At 42.5% G+C, this 12291-nt stretch overlaps 1 protein-coding gene and 1 long non-coding RNA gene across 2 annotated transcripts in view; one reads left to right on the top strand and one right to left on the bottom strand.

The window, feature by feature from the left end:
- Positions 1–4667, bottom strand: part of LOC126298650 (basic salivary proline-rich protein 1-like) — a 40766-nt gene extending 36099 nt beyond the window's left edge. The window contains exon 1 of the mRNA XM_049990065.1: positions 4569–4667. The gene's annotated coding sequence lies outside the window, so the exon portion shown is untranslated. The remainder of the gene's footprint in view (positions 1–4568) is intronic.
- The window catches only part of LOC126298651 (uncharacterized), a 123187-nt gene that overhangs the window by 29472 nt on the left and 81424 nt on the right, over positions 1–12291 (top strand). The window lies entirely within an intron of this gene.

The raw sequence follows: 12291 nt of genomic DNA on the forward strand, positions 1-12291 counted from the left end.
TATGATCGTAAGTTATTTCAGTCAGTGTTGCTAGAGGGCTGGTACTATAGGAACTTGTGTGTAGCATAATTCCATCAAAACTGTGTGTATCAGGGGATATTATGATATTAGGGGACGTGTTGTGTCTGACGTCACAATCGGCTAACAATGACAAATAGGGGTTGCAGGGCCTTGCTCAGGGCAGAATGCGACATATGTTGACTTATAGCTGATGGTCGTTACACCTCAGTGGTGCAATAAGCTTTTCGATCGTTCATATTATGTTGGGAAAGTCAGACTATGAACAGTCTATGTAGTAAGCGACTGTAGCGACTTTAATTGGTTGTTTGAAGTTATATTTTTGACTGTGATAATACCTACAGCCATAGATGTTGGTAGCGTAAATGAGCGTATTTAATGTCGCGTCGTTATGTCATGTTTCACCTTGCTGATAGTACGACAAAGACGGTGGTGAACTTTCTTCTCAGTGTTGTGTTGAACAGTCGCTGATGTTCATTTTGGTCAGGACTGTGTGTGTGTCTACCTTTATCGTCTTGGAGAATATTGGTGGGTTTCATTAACAAGCAGATTCAGAACTACCCTGGTGTTTCAATTCAAAAGTCCCCCGTGGCAGCAGTATTATTGTGGTCTCAGATCCGAGACACGAGTGAGTTAAATTTAAAAGTGGTTCTTGTCAAGTGGAATTAGGCTCTGGGAATTCCATTGCGTGGCAATTGTACCTTTGCGTTTGTCTTGTTACTATGGTACGCCAAACTAATCAGAGGGTACAGGGCCTCAATAATATAGTTCGTTTTTACCAGACGAGCGTTTTATTTGTTTGGTGCTGTACGACCCCCTTCCTGAGGTGTGCCGAGTTCATGCAGAGAGTAACTAGCTCAAATGGCTCTGAGCACTGTGGGACTTAACTTCTTTGGTCATCAGTCCCCTAGAACTTAGAACTACTTAAACCTAACTAACCTAAGGACATCACACACATCCATGCCCGAGGCAGGATTCGAACCTGCGACCGTAGCGGTCGGGCGGTTCCAGACTGTAGCGCCTAGAACCGCTCGGCCACTCCAGCCGGCGCAGAGAGTAACTGTGCAACACCATTTCGAGCGCAGAGTAAGTAGGACTGCAGAACAGGTAGCCGCAGATAGACTTTAACAGGTAGAGGATGTGTGGATAGACACAGAACCAGAATGTAGGAAGGTAGCTTCAAAGTGTTGAAATGTGTGTGAATTCCTAAGAGACCAAACTGCTTAGGTCATTGGTCCCTAGACTTACACACTACTTAAACTAACTTAACTTATCTTATGCTAAGAAGAAAACACACACCCATGCCCAAGGGAGGACTCGAACCTCCGGCGGGAGGGGCCACGCAGTCCGTGACATGACGCCTCAAACCGCGCCGTCACTCCGCGCGGCCCAGAAGGTACCGTAGGTGTCTGCTATCAACCATCACACATCACTGTTATTACTTCTCTTGAGGCCTTAGACAGCCTGTTGTAACATACTTGTCGGAATCTTTTTGTATATTTCTCCTATCCGTTCTAATTACTTATGGCTATTTCAAAGTAGTGCAGTTCTAAATCAGTGCACTAATAATAATGGATACGGAGGTTTGACGTTGCTAGTTGTCATTGCCAATCTCCTTGTAGTCATTCTTCCGGAGGCATTAACTAGACTATATTGTGTATTAGAGTCTAAGTAATTCTAAATTATCCATAGTCTGAGAATAACTGTTGAGTGCATGCAAGACGATACTTTTTACTGTGCCATTTCTTCTAGTTCAAATCACGAATGGAGCGTCTGAAGAATGACTGCTGTGGGAACTGTTATTTGCATTTTTTAATCTGCGCGATCTCGATCGGATAGGTAGGTAGGAGCTGACGGTTATTTGTAGTTTCTGCCCGGGAAGCCAGTTCTTTGGGTTTTCTAAGAAGGTTCTCACAAGATGTAAGACTTCTTTCTTCGAGTGTCTCCAAGTTAAATTTTTTACATCTCCGTTACGCTCTCTCGGCAGTCAAGCTAGCTTGCGACCATTCACACCACCCTGTCTTGTATACTCTTGATGTCTGCTGGTAATTGGACGTGGTACGAAACCAAAAAAATCAACAGTTATCACATTTATTCCTCACAAAGGTACTGTATGCTATCTCTTTTGCAGACAAACTGTAGTTTCCGAGAATGAATCATACATGGCATTTACTTTATACAGGTGAGAAAAATGAAACTCGCCCGGAAAATCCATTACCTGAAACACTGTTTGACGCACTCAGAAGATGCGGTCAAATGTCAATGTAATTTCGTACATACAGTCGGCGGGAATGTAAATGATTATATTTGCAGTTCTCTACGACTGGTAGCTCGGCCCCTTGAGTGCATTAGTGTTGTCCGTTTATAGTGATGTTAAAGGGTCTGGTGGAGGTACGAGGGGCGTTAACGGTGTCAGATACTGAGAGATCACTATGAAGGCACTGAGATGCCACGTTCTCGTATGAGACAGCGTTATCAGCTCCTAACAGAGTTTGGAAAGGGGTACGGCCGAGTCGTGCAATATGCCGCTTTCTAGTGGCATGCCGCTTTCTATGGGCATTCGGGTGCGACAGTGGTCCAATGTTGGACTGCATGCCGACATGAGAGCAGCTACATTTGTCGTCAAACTTCCTGTCGACCACGTCTGACCACCACAAGAAAGGATCGCCATATTACATTCTAACCCCTTCACATCTATGCGTGTCATCCGAGAACAAGTAATGCATTTTATTCATCATTCCGTGTCATCGTGGCCATTGGTCGGAGACTGGCAACAGCCAGACTAGAGAATTACCATCCCACGCGTAGGCTACCGATAACACCACAACACAAACTTCTTCGTTTCGAATTGTGCCGTGAATGGGAAGCATGGACTGCTGATCAATAGTGTCGTATTGAGTTCAACGCTACCACGGATGACCGTTGTCGGCGAGAATGGAGGCGACCTGTGGAGAAGCCTGTTTCTACTAATATTTTGAAGCGTCATAATGGTGTCATTTTTGGCATCATGGTACAGGAAATCATCGGGTATGTGTCAGCATTGAATCGTAACTGTCACAGAGTAATATGTATCTCTCGTTTCTCCCTAGAAGGTAAAGGCGAAATGTCCGATGCTTTAAATCAAGGAAACCGTGATGGCTAGGGCAATGTGAGAATCTCTATTACTCTCTTGAGTAAAGATCTTAAGTAGCGGAGGTCTGTTATTGCTTTCCTTTAACCTATTGGCGACGAAGAACACATGTCCAACTGTATTGTATGAGTTACTGTGATTTTTAGTTTTGCTGTGCAATGTCCTGTTTATGTGATAACGGATCAATTCGAAGTGGAACACGGGGAAGAATCAAAGAGTCAAATGTTGTGTTAGACCTTAACAACCATAGCCAATCTGCTGAATAACATCAACATTACGTTATACTGTCTCACCATAGGGGACTGCAGAATAGTTTAAAATTATAGCGAGGACACTGAGCCCACACCTTGGTACTCAGTACATGTAAAGGGAAATATCTTCCCCCATATCACCGAAAATATCGTTTGATGATTCGAACTGATTATTTAGGTATCGAGAACCACCACTTCAAAAATTTTGAACGATATTGGCCACGAATATAGTCATTTTTTACTGTAAATATTTTGTTTTGTATTTCCAATGTAAGTAAAACTCACACAGTACTTTCCTACGTGGAATAATAAAATTAAGAACTAATAATGAAAAATATCGCTCTCTTATTGCACGCCAATATGTCAATGATACAGTAACATCACGATCTACAGTTTTACATTCAATAAGACCAAGAAGTAAGCACAGATGTTTTATATCACCGCTTGGTAAAAACAATAGGTAAGCTCTGTTCTGCGTGCCGCCTCAGGTTAGCATTATATGTATATCAAATCAATATGCATTCAGCCGCGTGGAGCTAGGTACAAGCCGGAGACTACTTATTGAATACAACACAAAAAGAAACAGACAACCAAGAGCAGCTGTTTGGTTTTTTTTTCGTTGTTATAGTAACGGTTCGCGAGGAACAAAGCAATTTCCTAAACGATAACCTGTACTTAAATGTAGCCTACGGGCGAAAAACTTGTAACGGTCTCAACAATGAAATCTCATATTTAAGTCTCATACAGGCAACGAAACCAGGTTCATCACAGCTTTTGAAGACGTGTCATCTGTGTAAGCATTATGAACTTCGATGTTGTGGAATGTGAAATGAAGCTTAAGACAAAATATGAGCATCAATGCGAAATACAAATATGTGTATTCACTTTCACTTCGTCACAGGTTTCCTACAGGAACTTGATTACGGACGTATTCTGCCTCATTAAAAGGTATAGGAATAAAGAAATTATTAAACATTGCGAGAGTTTTTATTCCGAAGCTTCGAAATATCAAGCACTATAGTAGGCTGTGTAAATTTTCACTGATCGCCTTCGATATTGTACTTTGCACGCTAAATCAGGAGGCTGAATCAGTGGGAATTATCACTCAATTTATATTACCTATAATAGCAACAGGAAAATTAACTATGCACTATATTTCTATACATTACCCTTGCTTCTCGGTGCACCTGCCAGCGTTGCGCAGCTTTCTGTACACTTTCGACTGAGGTGCAGTCCACGCTTGTAGTGTTCCTTTCACGTCTTGGTCAGAGCTGAAGCAACAGCCTCTAAGGACGCTTTTAAGAGGATAAAACCTGTGGTATCGCGAAAAAATGGGACCGGAATTATTCACAGGATGCTCCGTATCTCAAAACCACGATTTCTCAAGAGCGGACACTACAATGCGGTCGCTCTTTGTCATGCTGCACAGAAGCTTTTTTCAGAAAAAGTCTCTGACGTGTGAAGGTTGAGTTTATTCGGTGTACAAAATGTTCAAACAATTTATGAGAATTCAGTCAGGTGACGTCTTCGACAACCGCCGATATTTCGACAGGTGTACACCCTGTCATTTGCAAGGCACAAATACAACGGAAGACGCCTGTGCGCTTCTATAGACAGGTGGAGCTCCGATGGGGTTCCCTTTTCCACCTATTATTGCCAATCTGTTTATGGAAAATTTCGAGGAATAAGCACTGGAGTCAGCGGCTTTGAAACCTGTGTTCAGATATGTAGACGACACTTTTATTATTTGGCCTCATTGAAGTTTGAACTTAAACACCTTTTTAGAACACCTGCGCCGGCCGCTGTGACCGAGCGGTTCTAGGCGCTTCAGTCCGGAACCGTGCTGCTGCTGCGGTTGCAGGTTCGAATCCTGCCTCGGGCATGGATGTGTGTGATGTCCTTGGGTTGGTTAGGTTTAAGTAGCTCTAAGTCTAGGGCACTGATGACGTCAGATGTTAAGTTCCATAGTGCTCAGAGCCATTTTAGAACACCTGAATTCAATCCACTCGATTATTCGCTTCACGATGCACGTGGAAATAGATAGCTGCCTTCCCTTTCTTGATGTGTTGGTCAGAAGGAAGGCTGAGTGTGCGTTGGGACATGCTGTTTGTAGGAGGCGAACTCATACTGACTTATATGTACAGGCTGATAATTGCCACCATATTGTGCCGCCTGAATGGGTACCTCATACCTTACTTCACAGGGTCCACGTCGTATCAGACGCTGAGAGTTTGTTAGCTGAGTTAACTCGTTTTGAATATGTTTGTAGTGAAAGACAGATCAGATGTGCGTTGCGCTATCGGCCAACCGTGCACCAGGTGAGTGATGATACTACCGAGAGGGCATCAAAATCTAAGGCCATTTTGCCTTACGTATGGAGTATTTCCGTCATGATTTGTCTTTTTTGCTGAAGTACGGTGTGAAATGTGTTTTTAGACCGCTATCTTTAGGTTCCGTAAAGGATGATCTTGCTATGTGTCAGGCGAGTGTCTATCTTTGCAGTTGTGGCATGCCATATATTGGTCAGACTGTCACGGCCGTGGTGGATCGGTGGGCTGTGCATAAGCCTCACATGCTTACAGCAGCTTAGTAAATCTGTAATTGTAGAACATTACTTTGGCACCGGACATGCAATGGGAAATAAAAACTTGGAGATTCTGGCGTACACTTCCGGCTATTGGTATCTTATTAATAAGGAAGCAGTTGAGATTATATTAGCGAGTGACTTTATAAGTAGGGATGGAGATTTTTGCATAAATTCTGATTGGAATCTTGCTCTCTTCATAGTCAAACAACAGAGGAACAGAGTTAATGCTGTTTGAACCGTAATTTCTATTCGTTATCGACAATTTCTGATGTTGATCATCTTTGATTGTGCGGTGGCGCTAGTATTTACAGTGTGTGTGTGTGAGAGAGAGAGTGTGTTGTGCGTGTGTTGTCTCTCGGCATATCAAATTTCTATTTATTAAATTTCCTTGTACAGCGCTCTCTCGCTGCGTTTGTGCCTTGAAAATGGCACAGTGTGCACCTCTCGAACTATCGGCGGTTGTCGAAGACTTCACCTATCTGAATACGAGTAAGTTGTCTGAACAGATTCTGACGTTATATTCGAAATACGGACTTCATCTTGTTAGTTAGAATCTTGATGTAATGTACAGTTATCTATTTTTTGTGGAAAACTGCGACTACAATGTGTATGGCATGTGAACTTCATATAAACAGCAGCTATGCCACGGATTGCGCTGCCCGACCGAATACCTCAGCAGTTTGGTCCCTTAGAAATTCACACACATTTGAAAATTTTTTTATAAACCGCAGGATTGCGAAAACTTTGAATTCTATTTCAACAAAATATATTCTAGTAATCCTTTAAAAAAAGACATTAGTGTAACAGACATTTATCAATGAAACAGCTTCCATTTGACTCCACCGAGATAGCGGAAAATCAAAAGAGGTGTCTGGTAAGGAGATTCCACTACCAAACCCATTCCCAGCAGCCATATAAGAATTTTTCAAATCCTTAAAGCGAAAAAACAACGATAGAATATACGTGTTGATGAAACACCTCTGTAGCAACTTGCTTTCGCTGGTGATACTATATTGTTTGTCTTTAGTGCACACCAAATTTGGCAACGAATTGAGGAACTTAATAGTTCTGTGTTTAGGGTAACGGAAGCCAGCGACTGGACGGACAGCAGAATAAACAAACAGAAGAGTAATAATGGCCTGGAATTCTTTCGATAACCTAGCGTTGCCAGACTAAACTTACAGCCTGTCTGAGACGGAAAGTTCACAATCAGACATGAGTCTGGAAACGCTTTATTTGCATATTAGAGCTCAGCTTCGACAACTCTTCAACACATTAATCATGTACTGTGAACAATACATTTAAACTAAAGTGAGGGTTGACACATTGCTGAATGAAACATTCACAGAAGTGTACCCGTGCCGAAAAATCAGCTGCTCATAGTGCCTGCACATGCTGTACGTTCTACGTGTACAGTAGTTTCTCATCTATCAGCCTCCAGACAGTCATGTTCGACATTACTTGTTTCCGCTGTCTTACGCTGACACTGGGACTATCGTCAACTTTAGGAAGTTGTTCCTCATCCAGTTGAGGTGCTTCTAGGCCTTCCTCAGTCGCGAGTAGTAGGCTTAAACGTCGTATGCTTCCTAAGACAACGATCAGTTGTTTCAAACGTTCTCCTGTCGGGGCACCGGTGTTCTGGAAATCTCTCCCGATGCAAAGCTTGAGCATCAACGCCATTACCATCCGCTAATCCTTACAGCAAACGGGCATCTGCCAAGTCCGCGTCTGAGTACACTTCCATTGTACCGTACCGGAAACCAAGTTCGTGTTGAATTCTAAATAGCTGATGCTATGTGCTTGATGCTAGTAGAACACTGAAGTTAGCTGCATGTCAATACAAGCAATGAAGTGAGTCACTTGTCAACATTATCTTGTCTGAATTGGGACAGCAAACACTGGCAGTGTACCTAAGAATTATACTTACTATATTTGCTAACCAGACGTAACCAAGAGGATATTTTGAACACGTTATGAAAGAAAACGTTTCATGTAACGCTGGTTCGTTCAGTTTCCGTGTGTTTCCCATGATTCATGTGATTGTGAAAACAAGTACAAATTGAGTTCCAGCGTAGGACTGTGGAGTCTTCAGACCCATGTCCATATAACATATTTTATTCCTCTCACCATACCTTTTCGTTATATCCTGTATAACTAAGTTTGGCTTACGCCAGTGAGACATGGAAATTGGGCGAAAAAACAATGGAAAATGCACATTGGGAATAAAAGGTGAGAGACAAAAAGTCAAACAAATGGATCAGGGAGCAGCCTGCAGTAGAAGACGTAATTGTCACTATAATAAAAATGAAATGGTGGTTTGCGGGACATATAGGTTCAAATGGCTCTGAGCACTATGGGACTTAACTTCTGAGGTCATCAATCCCCTAGAACTTAGAACTATGTAAAGCTAACTAACCTAAGGACATCACACACATCGATCCCTGAGGCAGGATTCGAACCTGCGACCGTAGAGGTCGCAGGTCATATAGGAAGGTGAACAGATGGTAGATGGTTCAAGGAAGTTCTTTGTTGGGTTCCAAGTGATAATAAAAGACCGGGACTTTTACTTGATGGATGATGTGTAGAGCACATGAAAAAACATGAGAGCCGTAATGCATTAAAAAATCTAAAAGACACCTTTATCCTGTAGTGGTTATCAAATGGCTGATAATGGTTATGTTCACATTCGTCCGCTCCTAAGAATCGTGTTAAGAAACTGTTCAACGTTTGGTGATAGTAACGACTTTCTTCCTATTACACGTCTACCTAACAGCTTTGAAGTCCATTTGTATCCCTCTTTTCCGTAATGCAAAACTATCCACAAAATGTGCTAAAACCTCATGAAACAGCATGTTGTTCTTTCGAAGAGATGAACAACTGTAAGAAAAACTTGTGGTGTACGTATTAAAATAATAAACGCACATCTGTTCTGTTAGAGAAATTATTTGCCACGCTCAGCTCATGGATTTTGCAGCGCTAGTGGAATGTCGGTGGAATCTCCGCAAAGATCAAATATGGTGGGTAAAAATGACAACGGAACAACTTCGTATTGCTCCCGTAGTTGGATCATCACAACTGCAGATAGTACGTGGATGACACGAGGCAAAATTGCTGAGGTGAAGCTTTAAGATTGAAAACAATGATACAGAGCAGTGTGCCTCTTTGCAGTAAAATGGCGCTGTGGTCAACACACTTGGGTCCGTTGTCGCCAGAAAGTTCCCTCTCTGGCCATGATTAAATAGGGTATGCACCATTTCTCAATCTACGACGAGCGTTCATACGTAATGCAACACATTTTTTTCTCGGTCAGTTTCGGTTGAAAAAATTGCAGACTTTATTATGGTACATCATGAAATATTCCCGCTTCAGTCCCCAGTAGGAAATGTTGATTGGCATGATTAAGAACGCCGTAGACACTATTATTCCAGTTATCACAGACATCTTCAACCTGTCTCTTCTCAGTAGTGCATATCCTACTGAGTGGAAGCAAAGTTTAATTCAACCTATAACCAAGACTGACAACCCTAAGTCGCCAGGTGACTACAGACCGATCAGCATACTACCTGCAATATCTAAAGCACTAGAATACATCGTCCATGAACAGCTGACGGATTACCTCAAAACTCATAACATCCATGACGAATATCAATCAGGCTTTCGAAAGCAACTGCATTAGTCAAAGTAACTGATGACATTAAACATGCTATGGACAGACGTGAAGCTACTATCCTAACAGTGCTTGACTTTAGCAAGGCTTTTGACACAGTTGACTTCGATATATTACTAATTAAAATGAAACAGCTGAATTTATCAAACAGCGGAATACACTGGTTGGACAGCTACCTCAAAAACAGAAGTCAACAAGTCATTTGTGGGTCGGAAAAGTCATCATGGAAAAACGTGCGCTTTGGAGTTCCCCAAGGCTCCGTCCTTGGTCCATTACTCTTCTCACTGTACATTAATGATATTTCTTCAGTGATACACTCCTGCAACTACCATCTATATACCGACGACATCCAACTGTACATAAGTGCAAGCCCCAATAACATTGCTGACGCAGTAGCGAGTATGAACGCAGATCTTTGCTCCGTTTCTCGATGGGCACAGAACCTTGGTCTGAAACTAAACCCCAAGAAATCCCAGGTGATACTTATATCTCATCCAAAGTTAATCAGCCGGTACTTTCGCGAAACAGTCCCTCAAATACTCCTCAATGGTACCCAACTACCATACCAAAAAACAGTAAAAGACCTTGGAATAATCTTGAATGGACACCTAAACTGGGAAGAACAAACAGTCACAGCTTGCCGGAAATCGCTCTCCTCCCTACATGCAATTCAAAAATTTAGAAAAAATATTTCCAACCCATGTTAAACAAAAATTAGTCCAAACACTAATCTTGCCTAATCTTTACTACTGTGATGTAGTTCAACACGGCACAAATAGTGAAAATTCTAGATGCCTCGAGCTAGTGATGAATGCTTGCGTTAGATACGTGTGCAATATTCGGTTGTATGATCATATCAGTCCTTCATACTCCCAGCTAGGTTGGATACGCCCACATAAGGCACGCGATCTCCACACGATGTGCTTACTTCATCGATTTCTTAGCCACTGGTGCCCCCAATACTTATCTTCTCACATTAAACACCTATCATCATTCCACAATCGCAATACCAGATCGGATACGTCTAGCATCTTGGCTGTACCCTTACATAACACAAAATCTTTCTCCGTGTCATTCTCCATCTCAGCCATACGACTAATGAACGCGCTCCCCTGTGATCTGCGCCTTATCCAGAACTACTCAACATTCAAGAGGGAACTCAAGACTTACATATTAGGGACGATATAGCCACCATTGTTGTGCCCCTCTCATCTCTTTCTTTCTCCTTTCCATCACAGCTTCGAATTTTACCATTCTATTTCTCTTCCTCTAACCTATCTACCTCTTATATATCTCTTTCACCCCATTCTATCGTCTTATGTCTCTGCTCGATGAGAATAACTCACAAGCTGTAAGAACATAACGAGAAAATTCCCAACTAACAATAGGACTGACATTCACAAAAGAAAAGTATGTTTACTTTCATATACATAGTCATTACTATTATTATTATCATTATTATTCTTGATTGTTATAATTATTTTTTTGATTGTTATAATTATCATTGTACTACTGTTATAATCTCTATTTTTTTCTTTAACATCAATACTGTATTATACGTTATATGTCCTTAATGTTCTGTAGAAACTGTAACTAGTTCAATCTGAGTATGCCTGGTAAGGTGTAAGAGAGGGCCTGAAGGCCCTAATCTTGCCAGGTAAAATAAATGCATAAATAAATAAATATAGTTTCATGAAGTTCCTAGAGGTGGCGGCGCTATCTGTAGCATTAAAAACAGCGTCTATAACAGAAGCGTATTCCAAGCAGAGAGCTGTAATTGAATTTCTTTTGGCAGAAAACGAGAGCATCTCAAACATTCACAGGCGTTTGCAGAATGTCTTCGAACACCTGGCGTTGTACAAAAGCACGGTGAGTCGTTGCGCGGGGCGTCTATCAACATCGCAACAAGGTCTCGCAAACCAGTCCGATCTCCCGCGTGCCGGCCGGCCGCAAGCAGCTGTGACTCCTGCATTGTTGGAACGTGCGGACACTCTCATTCGAGGTGCTCGACGGATGCAAAAGAGCGTCTCCCTCGCCATGACAAGGCAAGGCTTCACGCAAGTCTGCGCTCCCAGAAGGAGCTCACGAAACTCCACTGGACTCTTCTTCCTCATCCACCCTAAAGCCCGGATCCCGTACCTCCCGACTTCCATCTGTTTGTCCCAATAAAGGATTCACTCCGCGGGGAGCAGTACGTGGATGTTGGGGAGGTTATTGTTGAAGCAAGACGTTGGCTCCGACGTCGACCAGTGCGGCCCTACAGGCCCTCCCAGCAAGGTGGCGTAAGGCCGCCGCGTTAAACGGAGATTATTTTGAAAACTAGGGTTTTTGGAATCCTGAATAAAAGCAACCTGCTTTCAGAAAAAAAGTGTTGCGTTATTTAGTGAACTCCTCTCGTAATTTAAGTGAATGTCTGTCCTTCAAATGAGCCAGTGTTTTCTCACTCTTCCTCCCTCCCCTCTCTCTCGCTCTCCCTGCACCCTCTCTCTCTCTCTCTCTCTCTCTCTCTCTCTCTCGCTCTCGCTCTCCCTGCACCATCTCTCTCTCTCTCTCTCTCTCTCTCTCTCTCTCTCTCTCTCTCTCTCTTTCTCTCTCGACCACTACGTCAACAGCAGGAGGCTAAACTCTAACATTACGA

The sequence above is a fragment of the Schistocerca gregaria genome, chromosome X, assembly GCF_023897955.1.
Source record: "Schistocerca gregaria isolate iqSchGreg1 chromosome X, iqSchGreg1.2, whole genome shotgun sequence".
Lineage (NCBI taxonomy): Eukaryota > Metazoa > Arthropoda > Insecta > Orthoptera > Acrididae > Schistocerca > Schistocerca gregaria.